Source organism: Grammomys surdaster, unplaced genomic scaffold, assembly GCF_004785775.1.
Source record: "Grammomys surdaster isolate TR1022 unplaced genomic scaffold, NIH_TR_1.0 61, whole genome shotgun sequence".
Classification (NCBI taxonomy): Eukaryota; Metazoa; Chordata; class Mammalia; order Rodentia; family Muridae; genus Grammomys; species Grammomys surdaster.
This window is the reverse complement of record NW_021604563.1, coordinates 21,328,620-21,334,563: the sequence shown is the minus strand read 5'-3', so window position 1 is coordinate 21,334,563 and position 5,944 is coordinate 21,328,620.

Below are 5,944 nucleotides of genomic sequence, written 5' to 3'. Positions count from 1 at the left end.
GTGCTACAGATGTCTTTGTCAAACAAAGAAACAAACTAATAAATAATTAAATCAAACTTAGAAGTTTCAGATAGCCTTGTTTATAGAAGAGCCAGGGATACTAGGCAATGTAAGAATATAACACCTTAAAACTGAAATAAGGCATGGACCTATGGAACAAAGCCATATATAGTCATAACTCTGCATTTCTGAATTACTCAAAAAAATCATAACTTTTCCATCACTTTCTTCTGTATATTTTGTAACTATCCTTAATACTTTAGACTCTCCCTCTACCCCAACATTTTGGGCTTGCTTATTCGTTTTTTAACACTCCCCTCTGTGGCATGAGCAGCCAGCTGTCAAGAAGGCCCTAATGCTGCCGGTCTATATAAAGAGCTAGTTTTGGAGGGTGCTGTTGAGCTGTCAGCATACCTAGGCTGGGCTCAACAGGATGCTCCCAGTGCCTGAAACATGCCTTCCCAAACTCCTGCCTCCTGCTGTTTTCCCTTTCTTTTCTTGAGAGCTGCTTTCACTCAATATCTTTATATCATTACTCACTGAGACCCACTGTTCTCTCTCTCTCTCTCTCTCTCTATATATGTATATATATATATATATGTGTATGTGTATGTGTATGTGTATGTGTATGTGTGTGTGTGTGTGTGTGTGTGTGTGTGTGTGTGTGTGTGCTATTTTTATTTTGATATGCACTTTTTGTTTGATTATTTGTTTTTACTATATTTTGGCCCTTTGACATTTTAAATGCTTTCTGTCACAAACTTATAAATGTGCTTGCTTATATTTAACTGTAATTCTTTAGTGGTTTTGTTTCAATTTTAAAAAATATTTCACTCATATGGATATTTATAATGGTGTGGTATAAATACTGTGTTGTACCCATTGGCATTATTGAGAAAATTAAAGAAACTCAACGTAGCTGAAACAGCTGGAATTGAGGAAGAATACCATGATGGATTATATTGAATAAGTGGACAGGGGACAGACATATTAAAAGAGTCTTGGTGATTTGTACATGGCACGAAAAAATCACCTTTGGGGAATGGAGAACAAGAGAAAGTTGAAATAATTGAAAAAAATGTAAAGAGTCATCTACACATAAATTGCATCAGATATAACTAATGTATGACAAAATCAAAGTACCAGAGGTACATTTTTTGGTACAGTTTATTCTGATACAACTAGGATTGAGATATTTTGTGTCAGGCATACACCTTTAACCCCAGCACTCAGGAGGCAGAGAAAGTATGTTCTCTGCGAGTTCGAGGACAGTCAGGTCTATTGGCTGAGTTCTAGAACAGCCAGGACTATACAAAGGAACCCTGTCTTAAAGAAAAAAAAAGAAAAGAAAACATGTTGGCTGTCTTGTAACAGTTTCAGTTGTTTTTCTCATAAATATTCCCATGCATCCTTGAGATGTCAACATAGCTTAGGAGAATATGCTGGCAGGCAGGGTCATTCATTTGACTTAAGGGGGTCTAAGTTTTCCAAGGAAAAGAAAGATTATGATAATAATTAGAGTTTTGGGGTTGCAGGGATCCACCCCGCCTCCACCCTGCACTATCAGGAAACACTGTAGCAGAGCCTCATAGCTAGTTGTCTAATGACCCTTTACTATGACAGCTTTTTCAAACAACAGTTGAGAACTATTTAGAGGATGAGATTTCTAAAATTACTTCTAGTTTACAAAGAACTATTTCCAATTATCTGTTCTTTCAATATGGTCTGAATTTGAGGTTGGACAATACAAAATATAACTTTTATGCTGTTATTTGTTCTCTTAACTATAGAACTTTTGATCTAAATAAAGTTTGGTGGGAGATACAGATAAAGCAGGAGATATATCTGGTGAGAATGCAAAAACTCTTTACTAACATAGGCACTCTGCCACAGACCTGTGTTGTGAGCTTATGGCTTTCATATGAAATACTGCACTTTCTTTTCCTTGGTTAATCTCTCTTGTACCTTGGCAACTATTGTACAGAATGATCCATAAACTCATACTTTTCATTTAATTGCTGTGGAAATTTGATAATTTCATCCTAAAGGAGAGTTGAGGGAAACTCAGGAAGAGCTCCGATTACTGAAAACTGGAAAAAATTAATCTTGATTAAAGCACTTCCCCCATGAAAATAAGACCTCCTGAACTTTGTAAGAGCTGATTACTGGAGGCTATTCTTCGGGGAATGCATAACTGTACTTATTGTAGAATTTTCCAGGAATATTGGAGTTGAATAGTGGAGACATCAAAAAGACTTTTAAAGGTGCAATTTAGCGGAACGTTGGCAGCAGCTTATTTCAGTTCCTCTCTATAATGAAGTGCCAAAATATGCAAACCACTTTCCAAACCCATGATGATTGTAAGGAATTTCTGTCAACTGTCATCACCAATAAAGCTTTCTAGGTGAGAAAAAATGAAACTGGAAGGTCACAGGAGATTTATTGCTCACTTTTAAAAAGGCATAGTATATATTAATCATTAAGGATCTGGTTGATTTCTTCACTTAATGATTTCAAACATACATATTGGAAAGAGGTAGCTAAGATTAGATTGCCTACATGTTTTTTTGATTTCCATACTATTCATCTTTACTAAATAAATCAGTAAATGTATCTCAAAATATTTTACCACATTAATTCAGAATTAGAAATGTGTTGCTTTGTATATGACATAAAAAGATGTTAATCTACTACAGTTCTTTGCTTGGGTCTTAATGCCAAAATGACCTCAATTAATTTCATTTGATTAGAAAAGTCTATAATTTATAGAGAAATTCAAATACAGAAAATAATTTTAAGGTCTGCAGTCATTTTGGATGAAGTTGCCATGGATCAAACCTCTATTTGCATTTCATTTCTTAATTTTAACATCTGGTATGACTGACAGGAAAATTTTCTATTTCAATAGCAATTATATGATTTTTCACCAAGTTCTTTCCAGAAAATTAGAAGTTCTTTATCACTTTCATCAAGTTCAATTAATAAAGGTAAATATTAATTTTCTAGTGTATAAATATGTGGTGTGCAGAATATGATTATATTTCTTCAATATAATATAATTTTTATTGACACCAGCCACTCAGTAAGTTGAACATATTCCTGGATAAATTTATTTATACTGGGCAATGAAGAGGTGGAAATAATATGAAAACTAATGTTTCTTTTATATTCCCAGCTGTTATGAAGGAATTTTATAACACTCAGAAATTTTTTTAAATGAATGATACGATTAAAGCCATTTGAACAATTGCACAAAAACCAATAAGTTAAAATGAGAATGTCAGAAAAGTCAAAGTATGATATTGTTTTACTCCACAATATTAGAAAACTTGTGACGTCCCAGGACCGCAAAAACAAAGCACTTAGATTTGCAAAGTTTAGTCATGGAATGGATGGCAGAAGTAGAACTCAAATTTCTATTATTTTTATGATCTCTCTAAGCAATGATTATAAGTTGGCAGGCACTTTAAAGGTGGTCATTGGTGTAGCTGAAAATTTCCTAACCAGTAGCTCATAGACTAATTCAGAGCATCTGACTGAATACTATCTTTCTTGAGACATTTCTCCTGATTAGAATTAAATAGCTTTTCTTCAAATTCTACTCAAGTTATTTTAATGTTTAGACTCAGGAGATGATTTTTATTATCTACATTTATCACCTATATATTTTTCTCTATATTTGAATAGAACTATTGTATCCCCAAATCCATGCTTCTTTAGTATGGCATAGGTCCCTTCAAACATCCACTGTATAAGTTTTATTTCTAGACCATTTATGATAGTGATTACCACTTAAGATGTGTTATCCCATTTAAAACATAATATAAAACTGAATATTCCTTTTCAAATAGGAACATTACATTCCATATTTTTTCTATTTTAGTTTTATTATTTTATGTATATGAACGCTTTTCCTAAATATATGTGTGTTCTTCACATGTATGCCAGGTCCTAGTGGAGATATGAAGAACTTAGATCTCATGGAACTGGAGTTATAGACAGCTGTGAGCCAACATGTTGGTGCTGGGTATTGAACTCAGGTTCTCTGGAAGAGTAACAAATGTTCTTAACTGCTCAGTCAATTCTTCAATGCCAAATGCACATTTTCCAGTCAATGTGTTCCACTGTTAAACTGGACTGTCATGTTACCTGGTATTCTAATTCTCTATGACCATCTGTATTTTATATGCAGCATGGTTTTTTCAACTTTCATAATGTATAATAACAGCTTAGTGAAGACAAACTAAGTTCAGTGCTCCTGCTTTTATATTAGCAAAAGGTGGATATCAAAGAGAATATTTGCAAAGAGAATATTTGATGTTCTTCTCTTCCAATATATTGGTAGTATATAGAACATAGAACCTCTACAAAGAAGGTTAAATTTATAGTGTTTCTTAGATACAAAAAATTACACTTCAGAACATCTGTGAACAATAGATATTAGGTAATGGATTTACAATAGCCCTGGTGTTTTAAATTTTCTAGTAATATTTTAGGATTTGGTATTAGTCATATTGCTGTATTAATCTTCGGCATCATCCATATCCCCTTTCTGGAATTTATGCAGATCACTATAATTCCACAAGGACCTTGTGACAATGACTCTATGATTCAAATAGTATATATTTTAAGAGTAGCCTTCTTAATTGCACGCAGAAACAGTAGTAACCTTATCTCACCTTCACCTGTTGAAGTAGGAATCAGCAAAGGCAAAATAGGAATATCAAATATTTTCACGAGACCCTTATAAGATCCCTGTTGCTGCAGGGTCTTATCAACTGTTAGCTGCTAGAGCTTTTCCTTATTCCAATATGCAACTGAAACTCAACATCTGGTTCAGGATTGGTTCATATTCCCACTAACCACAAGTCCGCAGGAGTATAAATCCAGGCATGGTATCATGGTTAGGTCAGTGTGTGCAGTAGCCTCAAACACACAAAAAAGATCATTATGTAAACTTGGCAGATGAGAGTCAAATTGTATGCGTAATATATTATTTTTCCATACTAGAAGATAAAAACTTAGAAAATATAATTTGTACCTGACAGATTTTCAAATGTGTCTGTAAGGCTATGCTTTTCACTTTTTATATTAACAACTATCTTCATCATTCCAGATTTAGTTTCAATTCATACAATTCATCTTGCAAAACAATACCATCAATAACAGCAACAAAACCAACCCTCAACAGACTGACTCAGTTACTCACACTGTGTTTCTTAAATCACTTTTCTGTGGCCTCAACAACTTTGTATTTTTTTGTGCCTTCTTTCATTTTCTTATTTCTTTATCAGCTTTCAGGGTGACTCATTATCCATTTACTGGATCCAAATGTTGTATTTTATATCCTACAAACCTAGTTTGTCAATATCATGACCACAGTTGTCCTCATCTTCATCAGCTGTAACCCTTATAGCCTATGGGATAAGAGATTGTTAACTTTCAAAAAAATAAACTTCAAATTATATGAATTATATAAATTGGTTTCTTTTGCATTTTATTTAGCCACATGGGATTAGAAATACTAACCAACCAAAAATTTAAAAAGTGATTTCAGTTGAAGAAACAGCAAGAACATAGCTAATTGGGTACATTGAAAACTCAATTTTGTTTGCTAGAAAAAGTATAGACAACATTAACATAAGGAAAAGTTGACAGCAAAGTGGGCAATGAGCTGAGAAAAGATGAGGAAGAGCATGTGGTAATTTGGTAAAGTTTCTGTATGGACATAATTCCTTGTGAGTCTATGTCTGAGAAATTAACCTACTAAGTGAGAACAATATGAAAATCATATGCTATTTTATATTTTGTTATGTTTTCTTACCCATTAGTCAAGTCGTGCATTATCCTGCTCAGTGAATCTTTTGACTGTCACATCTCTTGAACAGAAGCCCCACGAGAGAGAGAGAGAGAGAGAGAGAGAGAGAGAGAGAGAGAGAGAGAG